The sequence below is a fragment of the Sphaeramia orbicularis genome, chromosome 10 (genome assembly GCF_902148855.1).
Source record: "Sphaeramia orbicularis chromosome 10, fSphaOr1.1, whole genome shotgun sequence".
NCBI classification, from domain to species: domain Eukaryota; kingdom Metazoa; phylum Chordata; class Actinopteri; order Kurtiformes; family Apogonidae; genus Sphaeramia; species Sphaeramia orbicularis.
In genome coordinates, this window is record NC_043966.1 from 38,700,682 (window position 1) to 38,713,461 (window position 12,780).

General features: G+C 39.7%; 4 non-coding genes across 4 annotated transcripts; all 4 read right to left on the minus strand.

Moving 5' to 3' along the window:
* Positions 1–5,713: 5,713 nt before the first annotated feature.
* Positions 5,714–5,785, minus strand: trnat-ugu (transfer RNA threonine (anticodon UGU)). The gene has a single exon. It is a non-coding gene; the product is annotated as a tRNA-Thr (tRNA).
* Positions 5,786–6,046: 261 nt separating this feature from the next.
* Positions 6,047–6,118, minus strand: trnat-ugu (transfer RNA threonine (anticodon UGU)). The gene has a single exon. It is a non-coding gene; the product is annotated as a tRNA-Thr (tRNA).
* A 2,048-nt stretch (positions 6,119–8,166) lies between these two features.
* Positions 8,167–8,238, minus strand: trnat-cgu (transfer RNA threonine (anticodon CGU)). The gene has a single exon. It is a non-coding gene; the product is annotated as a tRNA-Thr (tRNA).
* A 2,997-nt stretch (positions 8,239–11,235) lies between these two features.
* trnai-uau (transfer RNA isoleucine (anticodon UAU)) lies at positions 11,236–11,307 on the minus strand. Its single transcript has one exon. It is a non-coding gene; the product is annotated as a tRNA-Ile (tRNA).
* Positions 11,308–12,780: the final 1,473 nt, after the last annotated feature.

Here is a 12,780-nt window from a genome sequence, read left to right on the forward strand (position 1 = left end):
CCCCCCCGACCCACACACACACACACACACACACACACACACACACTTTACTGGACTCTTGTAAAGGCTACTTTTCCACTGGATCTGATGATTGTGATTAAAAATACGCACGGACATTAGGCTGCAGTGTGACAAAATTATGTGTTCCTGACAGTCATTCAATTCAACACCCCCACGGTCCCCCCACCTCTAAAATGATCCGGTGCCACTGCCCAATCCCATTTAGAGCTTCTACATGAACTAAAGGATGATTTGGGGCCAGTCACAAAGAGGAGTCATACAATACCTTCTATGACAAAACTCCCTGCAATGTAACATTTCCTTGCATCTGGATCATTCCAGTCACTGTTGTTGTTAGTGCTGGCGTATCCCAGAGCAGTTTTTCCAACGTACTGTCTCCATGACAACCATAGTGCACGCAAAATGCTCATTTAAATAGGGCGATCTGCAAGATTTTGAACCTGTTGTCATTTACGCTCTTAGTAAATCACCCACAAACCGTGGTTCAACCTCAGAAATTCTATGACACACAATTGGGATCTTAATAGATCCGGTCATATGAGTCTTAATCACCATTTCATTGTCAGTAAACCTGTTGCCAATTCCACAATAGTACTCATGTACAATTGTGAGCTACTTATATTGTACTCTAGGTCAGTATTTCACTTCTTGCTATTGTTACCTCTACTCACTGCATTCCAAACTTGACTCAACATCAGACAACATCTGTCTGACAGCATCACATACAATACTTTATCTGTTTTAACACTTGATCGGCCATTTAAGGATGAGACTGCTGTGGCCTGGGACTGTCTCACCCCTCTTCACAAAGCTGAAAACTTTGATTTATGTACTGTTGGTTCAGTGGAGTTCTATAGCCATTAAGTCTGTTAGTGCCATCAGTTACAGCTGCCAGGAGGGTTGGGAAGGTCAAATGTAATGGCCTTGACCGTGGAGGGAGCCCATAATGTTTAGACAGCGTGATGATGTACACATACACATACACGCACGCACACACACTGAATATACTGTCAGTCGTCAACCGCCAGTACACAGGTGATTTATTGGATTCCTTCATCAATATTCATACTGAAGTTACTGTCAGAACTAAGGTGAAGGACCATGCAGGATCCTTTCTCCTGTGGTATAATGAAACACAAGACACACTTCATAGCTTTGGACGTCGAACAGGACATGGGGGCTTGGTCATACAAACAGGGGAGTTCAAGTAGAGCCACTGTGAAGGGTAAATGGCACTGAGATTGAACAGGCCCTGAGCAGCATTTATAACATCTTTAGAAAAAGTCAGCCGCCTTTTTCATGTTCACTTTAGAAGTGAATTTTGAATTATTAAAGAGTATTTCAGCCAACTCTCAGATGCCACCTATATTTAGTCTCTTTATTTTCTTTTAAAGGTGAAGATGCACAAATCCTTCTGAACAGCTAATCAATATCTTGGACATGATAAAGGCCTAGACAATAAAGGTCTAAATGATGATTTTGTCCACATGCTGTGCAATGCTGCTCTCCAGGTGACTGGACTGCTTCTTTATATTACTGGTATTGATTCCTTTTCATAAAATAGATGCTTTATAATTTATGATGTACACTTTGTACAAATTGACTTTTTTTTACAGGTTTTATTCATTTATTTAGACTGTCCTCCTGTTAAAAAAAAAAAAAAAAAAAAAAAAAACGCACCCGTTTCTTGTTCAGCACCTAATTTTGTTCTGTTCTGCTCAATGCAATATGGTGTGGTCTGAAGATAAAAAAAAAAAAAGAAAGAAAAAAAAAAACCCATGTATGACAACAAAATACTATTTAATGTCTCTTTGTAAGAAAAAATAATCTGTGTTGCTCTGCTATTACTTCATTGCTTCGAAAAATGTTACAGCATGTAAAGAAAGTGAAGTTTTTCCACTCCACTGTGTTTGTAATTTGACAATTTCCAACTAATTCACCCTTCACCACTGCCGGTCGCAATAATAGTCAGTTTGAAAGGATGTTTTTTTTTCATGCCAACATCTCATAAAATCTGTCCATTACGTGGGGCATCCATCTACAGGTTTTTTTTTTTTTAAAGCTAATGTCAACAAATCATCTCCTGTACAACCTTCAACACAGACTTCACATGAACAAGCAATTACGATGAGCGGTAGTGAACTGAAAATGAACTGAAACCACTGAACAGCTCACCTTAACACTAAACACACTCACATTAAAGGAGTGATATTTTGCTTTTAGAAATGGAATTATGCATTTTAAAACATTTCCCTGTGGTCTACATAAACTTAAATGCTCTGCTTGGGTCTGAATTCTTCATTAATTCACTCCACAGGTCCATCTTCAACCCTATTTCTGAGTAATGACACCAGAAAGGTCATTTGAGCGCTGGCCCTGTTAAATGCAAATGAACCACTTCATGCCCCACCTCTTCCAGGTTGTTGGCTGTGCTGCTCTGTCTCGTTCAACCAACAGCTGAACATTTAGGCAACTGGCTCGAATTTTGGACATATTTTCAGTATGGACTACAACCGCTGCTGCTGACAAACAATTATGTCGTACTCTGAGAAATGTGCATCAGAAGTCTTGACCTTATATGTGCAAATGTCGTGACGTAACTATAAAATGTAACAAATTAAGCAGGAATTGAAATGGGTTTGTAGAAATCAACTCGATTGTTTGCCAGAATTAATATAAAGATAACTTTGCAGCACCTGGAGGGTTCAAATTCAAATGTTTTGAACTATTAGGGCCAGAATACACAAATAAATGTACCAAAGACTAATAAAAGTGGGTTTAGCAAAATATGACCCCTTAATTCTGAAAAGGCTTTTAGTAATGGAAGCCTCTATTATATGGGCTGATTGTACAACTAATGACATTGTCCGGGATTATAGATAGATATGAAGTAGAATAATAAAACAGGTGAAATATTTGATGTATTTAATGTAGATCGCACCCGTTAACACCCAGGTATAGTATACACCTACTATGACGTACACCCAAGTGAAAAGCTTCGATTTCTTTATTTATTCAGGATGTCTCACTGAGATTGATCTTTTATGTGTGAGGGGGACGGAGAGATACCAAACACCTGTTCCCCTGTTAGGTGTTAATATGAGGAATTCATGAAACTAGCCTCTCTTGTCACCTGCTGTAATGAAGAAGAGCTCTGTGCTCAAGTAAAGGTGTTAAATATGGCGCTAATTCGGCCAAATGGTTTGCTACGTCCCGGCTAGGGGACCCTAGGGTGCAACATGAAAAGTGTGGTCACCTTTCCTCACTCCCAAGCCACAGAGAGAAACCCCAGACACAGGTTGTGCATGTTTAACAAAAAGTGATTTATTTACATGGTGCAAAATAAAGATACTGAAAACTGGACAAAAAGGCAACTGAAACTTCGGGGTGGGCTCTGGCCAAAACAACGAACAAAACTCTACTACCAAGAAATGAAGCTGACCTGCAAAATAAAGAAACCAAAATACAAGATCTAACCTTCCTTATCAAAAAACAGGAGAAAACGAGACAAAGAAAAAGGGCAGCCCACCCTACAGCTGAACCAGGAACACCGGCAGAATGAAGGCAGGGTCGGAAGTGGAGGAAGCGCAACATCGGTCCAGCCCAGCTCCGCGGTCTTTAAGGGTCCGCCTCCAGCCGCTGCTCCAATCACGGGGGTTAATCTGGCTCGACACCTGGAACACATTATCCACTCACACCAAAGAAAAATGGACACACCCACAGAGTGACAACCCAGACCCACCTATGGGTCGTAACAGGTCTCATACCTGAAAGTGAAAATGTGAAGGCATCTAGTAGTTGACAGGTGCATCCAGCCAATGTTTTTGTGTAGCTCATAATGATGTGTGCAGAACTTTTCTCATGTAATCTATTACAGAGAACTGTGGTGGTTTATATCACGTGGTTTCATGGTGGTGGCACCCAAGATCCTTATATTTGAATATTATAAATACAATAGATTGCATAACGTTTTTTCTGTTCTCAAAAAACAAGCACATTCTGCTGACGGAGTCCAATTTGCACTTTGCGTATTTCCTGCATTTGTATATTTTTTATGTTCAATTTAAAGATTAATTTACTAATCACCTTCCAAAATATCACCATTTAAGGCATGGGTCAACAATCTAAAGAGCCATTATAGGACAGAAAAAGAAAAACAAAACTGTCTGGAGCCAAAAGATGCCCTTAAACATTCCTCAAACTGGTGGCTGTTTAAATAGCTCTTTAGGTTTAGTTTGTACAGAATATGTGGAAAATAAATCAAAGTTTAAGTGGATTTACAGAACTACAAAGAAATAACAAAACTAAAGAAAACAGAGATTTTTGTCATTATTTTTTGTTTGATGCAAAAACCAACTGGTAAGTGAAAGCTTTCTTTGCAATGGAGAATACAGATGAATACCTTTAGTGTTATAAAATTGAAAAGTAGTCTAATTTTGCTACTGTTATTATTATTATTTAAATTCATTTGAAGTAGAGTCTGCATTTTTACAGCTGCATAATGTCACAATCACTATATTGCAATGGCAAATCTGTAAAAAAAAAAAAAAAAAAAAAAAAAAAAAAAAAATCATTTCCATATGGTTTTTGACAAAGTGACACTGAGCCACTGGAAAAGGGCCCAAGAGCCATATGTGGCCCCGAAGCCACAGGTTGCCCACCCCTGATTTACGATGTAGACACAATTAGGCATGTCTGTGATTCTTGTATATGTGAAATGAACATATTTGGTGTTTTAGGAATTAAGAAATTATTTTGGATTAAACAAAGTGGTCTGCAAGTGATTGACAGCAAACTGTACATTGAATGCCTGGTGGTAGTGGGAGTGATGGCATACAGGACTGTGTCATCGGCATAAAAGTGCACGGGACAGTGCGGATTTTCATGGCTTTCTATTACATGGTTAATGTTCTGAAAGGTTAGCTTTTATCTTTAACCATGAAGTCTTATGCCTAAACGTAACCGAGTAACAACATGTAAGAATGCAAGCAACACATCCATTCACTGCATCATTTGATTGCATAAATAACAAAATAGCTGTCATATGGTTATTTGCACTCTATTACTTCAATTACATAAGTGATACTAATGTACTATAATGGACCTCCCGCATTATCTATTTATAAATAAAGTTTGCAAATGAAGAACTGCATGTGTTTTCTCAAGGATACATGCATCACCTTCATTAGATGCTGTAACGGTGGAAAACACTGAAAGATCCTTATGGCTTTGGGCAGGGGTCTGCAACCCTGGTCCTAGAGAGCCACTATCCTGCATATTTTAGATGTTTCCCTCTTCCAGCACACCAGATTGTCATTATCAGGCTTCTGCAGAGCTTGATGATAGGCTTATCATTTGAATCAGGTATGTTGGAAGAGGGATACATCTAAAACATGCAGGGTACTGGCTCTCTAGGACTAGAGTTTGCTGACCCCTGGCTTTGGGGAATGTCCATTATCTAATTTTAATCTACAGGATTCCTGGGTAGAACGCTAGTCTTTGGCAGAAGAAGATGCAAAGATTGAATATGGAGAGAAGGTCTTGTTTAAGCTGGACTGTGTAATCCATGTGCAAAAACACAAGAAGTACAGGCCCCTGAGGTCAGAGATATAATGAGCATCAAATTCACAGACAAACATTAGCTGTGGTGATTAAAGATGTTTCCAGTTTGAACCATGTGTTGATTCAGTGAAGGCATGGATGGGGGTTGAACCCATGATCTTTGGTTTACAAGACCAGCACCTTACCACTTGGCCACCACACCTGAGAATCACGACAAATAAAACAGACAAGATCTCACAAAGTATTAATGGTGGGTATAGTCAGACTGTTGTATAAAGTTTTCTCTAGCACATTCGAAAGAGTCTCACTGGGGTTCAGCTCTAGAAAGGTAAGTGACTAAATGTGGTGTATGATTTCAAAGATGCATCTTATGCTGATGATATTCCATTTTTTCCCTCTGTTATTATTCTGTACACATACAGAGACCTACATTCACAGGACCCTTAAGATATAGTTCTACTTAAGGCATGGATGGGGGTTGAACCCATGAGCTTTGGTTTACAAGATCAACGCCTTACCACTTGGCCACCACGTCAACAGTGGTATGGCATGACATTCAGTCATAAAAGGAGTATAAAAAGGAGAAAAGCCTGAAAATGGAGAGAATATTTTTTCTTAGGTGGACTGTGTAATACATGTGCAGAAACTCTAAAGCAAGGGTGCCCAGTCCTGGTCCTTGAGATCTACAATCCTGCATGTTTTAGATGTATCCCTCTTGCAACACATTTGATTTAAATGATAAGCCTATCATCAAGGTCTGCAGAAGACTGACAATGACTGTCAGTGTGTTGGAAGAGGGACACAACTAAAACATGCAGGATAGTAGCTCTTGAGGACCAGGGTTGGGCTCCCCTGCTCTGGAAAAAAAGGGTGCCCAACCCTGGTCCTCGAGCATAGCCATGGGAACCCATTTCAAATGGGGGGTGCTGTGAAGATCATACCAATGGTGACGCAAAATCAGTTAACTTTTTCAAGTGATGAAAATACATTGTTTGACTATTAATGCCATATTACTTGTGTAAGATAGATGAATAATTTTTAAAAACCACAGGCTATGCAAAATATAGGACAAATGAGTGACTGACTGAGCACTGGCTCATAGAAAAGCCAGATTTACACAATACTGCAGCAAGTACCAACAACTATTCACTCGCAAAGTAGAAAATAATCCGAAGCACAGGCTAACACACAACTAGCGGCTGTGTTGGCTACTGGCTGCAGAAAGCAAGATTTACAAAACAGACTACTTTAAGAACATGAACTACTGATAAATAATATTCAAGGAAAAAGAACAAACATATGTTTCTTCAAAGTGAGGTGATAATGAGTAGGTCTAGGCCTGTTTATGCCCAGTCTGAGTGTGAGTTGATGTGGGATGGAAAATGAATTGTCTCCCCGCTCATTAAAAGTCCTTCACTGATTGACAATAGAAATGCTAGGATATTTTTTTGGGATGAAAACAGCGATCAGATCAGACACTGACGGGTGAGTCTGCGACAGGAGACAGGAGTGTGAATGGTGCTGTCCGTGGTTCTGAAAGGGTTACTGTTGGTCACATTTTATTACGTTCTAAACAACAGTGTTTTCCCACAATTTACAGTTTATATGCATGTTTTTTTCATTAGGTCAAAAGGAGGCTCTTCACATACTACTTGCTTATTGTCATTTATTTTTATAAACTTTACAGAGGCATTTCTACCTTTGCATTTTTCACAAATTGCACTCCGGGTTTACTGTTGTAGCTGGTGCACGTACCTTAAGCTGACGCTCCAAATGTCTTTTTGCGATCCGAGGTAACACTGATGAAAGTTTTCACCATCTTCTTCATGTCCAGCTGTTCCACAATGTCTGCGTGCACGTGCATGAGTGTGAGGTGCGTCAGTCTCTTTTTGGTCATGCCCATGTTAACTAGGAAATCTTCAATCTACAATGAAAAACCTCAGTCTAAATTAAATTGACATTAGAATACTAACCAACAAAAATTAATTAGATCATAGCTCTATTGATTTATCAACGACTTTAATTATTTAATTTATACATTTGGAATGCTTTGCCCCGTGATCTGTGGGGGGGCTGCAGCACCCTATGCACCCCTACTTCCCACAGCCTTGTCCTTGAGAGCTACTCTCCTCCATGTTTTAGATGTATCCTCCTTCCAACACACCTGAAGGTTGTTATCAAGCTTCTGCAGAGCTTGATGATAGGCTTACCACTTGAATCAGATGTGCTGGAAGAGGGATACATCTAAAACATGCAGGATAGTGGCTCTAGAGCAGGGGTCGGCAACCCTGGTCCTACAGAGCCACTATCCTGCATGTTTTAGACGTTTCCTTCTTCCAACACACCTGATGGTCATTACCGGGCTTCTGCAGAGCGTGATGATAGGCTTATCGTTTGAATCTGGTGTGTTGGAAGAGGGATACATCTAAAACATGCAGGATAGTGGCTCTGTAGGACCAGGGTTGCCGACCCCTGCTCTAGAGGATGAGGTACCTCAGATGTGAGCACTGACAAACATGAACATCTGTTGTGGTGCCTTAAATTGTTTTTGGTTTGTAACTGAACCTTGCATTGATATAATGAAGGCACGGATGGGGGTTGAACCCATGATCTTTGGTTTACGAGACCAACGCCTTACCACTTGGCCACCATGCCTTCCATCAGTAATGGGACAAAAAGATCTCACCAAGATTTAGTTAATGGTGGTTATAGTAAGAAACTATAAAGCTTTGTCCAACACATTCCAAAGATTCTCACTGGGGTTCTTTATTGTTTGGATTTTAATTTAAATATGCATGTAAATTATTTATGGGCATTTGTAAATGGTATTTGTATATATTTATGAATTGTATATTTATTGGTAATGGGTTGCACGTATATATGTGTTGTGCATTTATGTGTTTATTTATTACATTATCTGTAAAATGTCATGCCAATACTTAATGAAGTCTGTATATAAGGAGAGTTTGTATATAAGGAGGCTGTTGTTGGTGTCTTTTTGTGTGTGTTGGTGAACATGGTGCTCAAATAAAAGAAGAAAAAAACTTCCTGGACATTGCCTCTGCCTCATTCTGTAGATATTGGTCACCTCCTGCCTGGCTGCACGGGCTAGTTCACAAGCAGTCAGTTGTTTTAACAACAAGAAATGTTCTCATCCGCATACACTTCTTTCGAGAAGCAGCATCCATCCCTCCATATAAAACTATAATTAAAAATGTAGACCCTATTTCTCCTGCTAACAAATCCACTAGCTTCCACATCACATCAACTTTTAAAAGAAACTGTAAATACCGACCCCAGTTGTCTGTATGTTTACTTCTGTGTAACAGCGTGCTACAGGATATTTTCTTTATTCTTGTGTACATGCAGGTCAGCTCATGACAATCAAACAAGAAACTCAGATCTGAGCAAAAAATGTAGCTGTACAGTGACCTCTTTTGTATACAATATTTGATTCACTGCATTAATCTAAACATCTTATTAAGTATAAAGGGGTAAAGGCTCAAAATACAGTGAACGAGGATATGACTCATTCAAACAGTCAGTACAGAGTTCATGCTTGCTTTCATCAGGGTTAAACTGTGTGATTATGTCTCCTTGAAAATATGTCCACATTATTCTATATAATTCCTCCTAGTTTTTTTTTTTTTTTTTTTTTTTTTTTTAAGGTTAAATTGTGCATTTTAATTGGCAGTGTCTTCAACAAAGCACAGTGAGTCAACTGCAAGAACATCGCTATAATGGGTGGAGGGTATTTTTTTTCTGCAGGTACAGCTGCTCTGGCCTATATAACCATCTGTGCCTTAATAATAGCAGAATACAACCTCTGAACCCAGAGCAGTCGAGAGCTGTCAATCATCCCTATTTTTCCTGTAGGTTCTGCATGATGAATATTTCATTCAAGAATAGAAAGCCAGATGAAACTGTCTGCAGTCGGTGAAGATGTGCTGTACTTTTTGACAGCAGCAAAAATAAAAAAGGATGCTCCTTTGTGTTTCTATAATAAGATGGTCTATAAGGGATTGTGATATCTACACACTTTAATTACATGTTAGTGCTGATTATCTTTAATTCACAATAAACTGAATAGCTACAAGTCCTCTGTGAAAGACCAGCCATTTGTTGGCATTTCTTTGAATGCTCTACTGTTTCTTTTTAATTCATTTCAATTTTATTTTATTTGCTGAGCCCAATATCACAAGGTCGCCTCACAGGGCTTTACAGAATTTGTGGAATATGAAAATAAGCAACCAGTCAAATAATTAGTTAAACAGTCAGTGAAGCAAATGGATTATTGTTCCAGGCATCCCCCGTCCTTACACCCTCCTTCTCGGTAAGGAAAACTCCAAAAAAACCTAGTAGAAAAGAGAAACCTCAAGGAGAACCACAGTGAAAGACAGATCCATTCCTATGGACGGACAGGCTACAGATGAGACCAGGACTGACGGACATCCATTTGCTGATGTAGGCAGCTGCAGCCTAGATGGCCGGAGAGTCGGCTTGTGACCTCTGGGCTGCCACTTCAGTTCCCTGGACTGGTGGAGAGTTGTTGGCTGATGTGCCCTTGAGCAAGTCACTTAACCAGCCCACTGCTCCTAGTATGCAGTGTGTGATGCATGCATGATCTAGCGATGGGTTAAAGGCAGAAGACAAATTTCAGTGTGTGGTGCATGTGTACATGTGTGAACCCATACTGACAAAATAAAGATTCTTCCTAGTTCCCATCTATAAGAATGTAGTAGGGTGGGGGGGGGGGGGGGGGCACATAAAGACAGCTGAGGGGTACATCTAGTCAGATTAAGGTGAGGAGGTCCATCTGGACAGGTGAGGGTCAGGGAGGAGGTCTGGGGTCACAGGTCAGGACAGGGCACAGATGAGTCACCTTAGAACCAGTCTGCAGAAAGCTTTAACCAATCACAAAGCTTGTACAACACAACACACACAACTTGGATCTACTGCAGGTCATACACCGATTTTTACCCTGGATTAGATGTTTCAGGTGCGGCTTCATTACACAAAGTAACAAGTGGTCCCAGGGACGACAACCCCGCCCCTCACACATATTTTGCCTGTTGTAAGTAAATGGGAAGATTTTAAAAATTGATGAAATAACTGAACTTTGACCTACTGTTCCCAAAATATAATGAGATCCACTGTGGGTCACTGGCAATCTATGAAGTCAATGTGGTATGAATTCGACAGACAGTTTTGCTGCAACAGAAAAGTTTCACCCTTTATAAGTAAATTGGGAAAAAAAAAAAAAAAATCATACAAAATTTAAAATTTTATCAAAATGTGATGAGCTCTATTCTGGGTCACTCCCGGTCTATAAACCAAACTTGGTATGATTTCAACCAATAGTTTTGCTGCTGGAGTGTGAGCAAACAAACCAAACATGGATGTTCTCTGTGGATTCCATGAAAGGTTGAGGTAATCTGCCATATTGAAGGCATGGATGGGGGTCGAACCCACGATGTTTGGTTTACAAGCCTTACCACTTAGCCACCACACCTACATTAGTAGCACACAACATTCAGTCACAACCATAAAAAGTATAAAAGATTGAATATCTACATGCAACAACTCTAGAAAAAGCAGCTCAGCTCTATTGTGTTGGGAAGATGTTTCCGGAACCTTGTATTGATTCAAGGAAGGTATGGATCGGGGTTGAACCGATGATCTTTGGTTTATAAGACCAACACCTTACCATTTGGCCACCATGTCTACTGTGTGGGATGTGACATACAAAACAGACACCTCCCTCTCATCAAGATTTCATATTAATGGTGGGTATAGTCAGACCACCGCATAAAGAATTCTCCAGCACATTTCAAAGATGGGGTTCAGGTCTGGAAGGATGAGCAATTTCAGACCCCCTGCCATTGCTTGTTTTTCCACTGTTGTTATTGTGCACACACAGATCCATGTTCTAAGCAGGGTGGTTCTTTGGACCACACAAAATGGATGGGGGGCTGAACCCATGATCTTTGCTTTACAAAACCAAAAGCCTTACCACTTGGCCACCACACCTACCTACTGATAAACAGATGCCTCCTACCATAGTTATAATGAACAACAGAAAGCAGAACATCATGGTTTAGCCATGTGGTCATAAAGTGGACTACATTCTTCTCTCTGGTCTCCAGTGGGACTTTCATTCCAATCACCATTACATTTGTGTGAAACCTCCCCAAGGCAATGCACCACCCACTAGCTCTTTGTTCTGACCAAAAGTGTTGGTCTTGGTACAGATCAAAATTATCAGTAAAATGATTTGGTTCATGTATCCCATTCTGACATAAAGTATAAAAGTAATAACGTGTTTGAATTTCCCGTAACATAAAAATCAAGTTAACAAATTGAGTGTGCTTTCATTTATTGCACTGGAGTTAAACGGTTAAGTGCATTAGATTGCATTAGATGACCTGTCTGACCTCTGAAGTCAGTACTTAGTTTCATTGTTAATTTTACTAGTCTCTATAAAGAACAATGATCCACAGGCCGTCCGTCATTTCAATCCACAGTGAAAACCGATGAGATTTACTTCATTACCATCAAACGATCAGCACATTTCAATTTTTATCTGAAGTTTAGAGCATTAAAGTACCTCTACTTGTCCGTCATCTCAGTAAAAAATGACAGTATAAAAACAATATTCCTCACTCACCTACACTATTATCTCTGGATAAATGCCCCCATCCTGACCTGGACCTCCCAACATAAATGAGTGCTGCAGATTTTGTCTTGACAAGTAGCCTGACAGGGTTTGAGCCAGGGATATCATGCTGCACTCATCTTCACAGCCTTCTTCATAATTGCCTCAAGCACACTGAGATCCAAGCAAAAGCATTATCCCTCATAAGCCTAATAATCTCTGTAGAGAATCTGGAGGATTTATACATACTATATTGTAACATGTATCCCATCAGGCATTTGGAAATCCCTGTTGTAGCCTGTAAAGCCTGATTAAGTATTGCATTGCCTTCAGTTACTGTCAGAAATATTGTAATTGGGAATTAAGGGTGCATGAACAAACCAAGCAAAATACTAATGACTAGAAAATAGAGAGTTTCTATCATTTCCCTTACAAGGAAAGATACGGTTCAATGAGTTGTTTGGAAAACACTGTGGTATTATTGGATTTCCAAAATAATTATTTGGAAATTACTTTCAGTTGCAATTATTCATTTATAATGT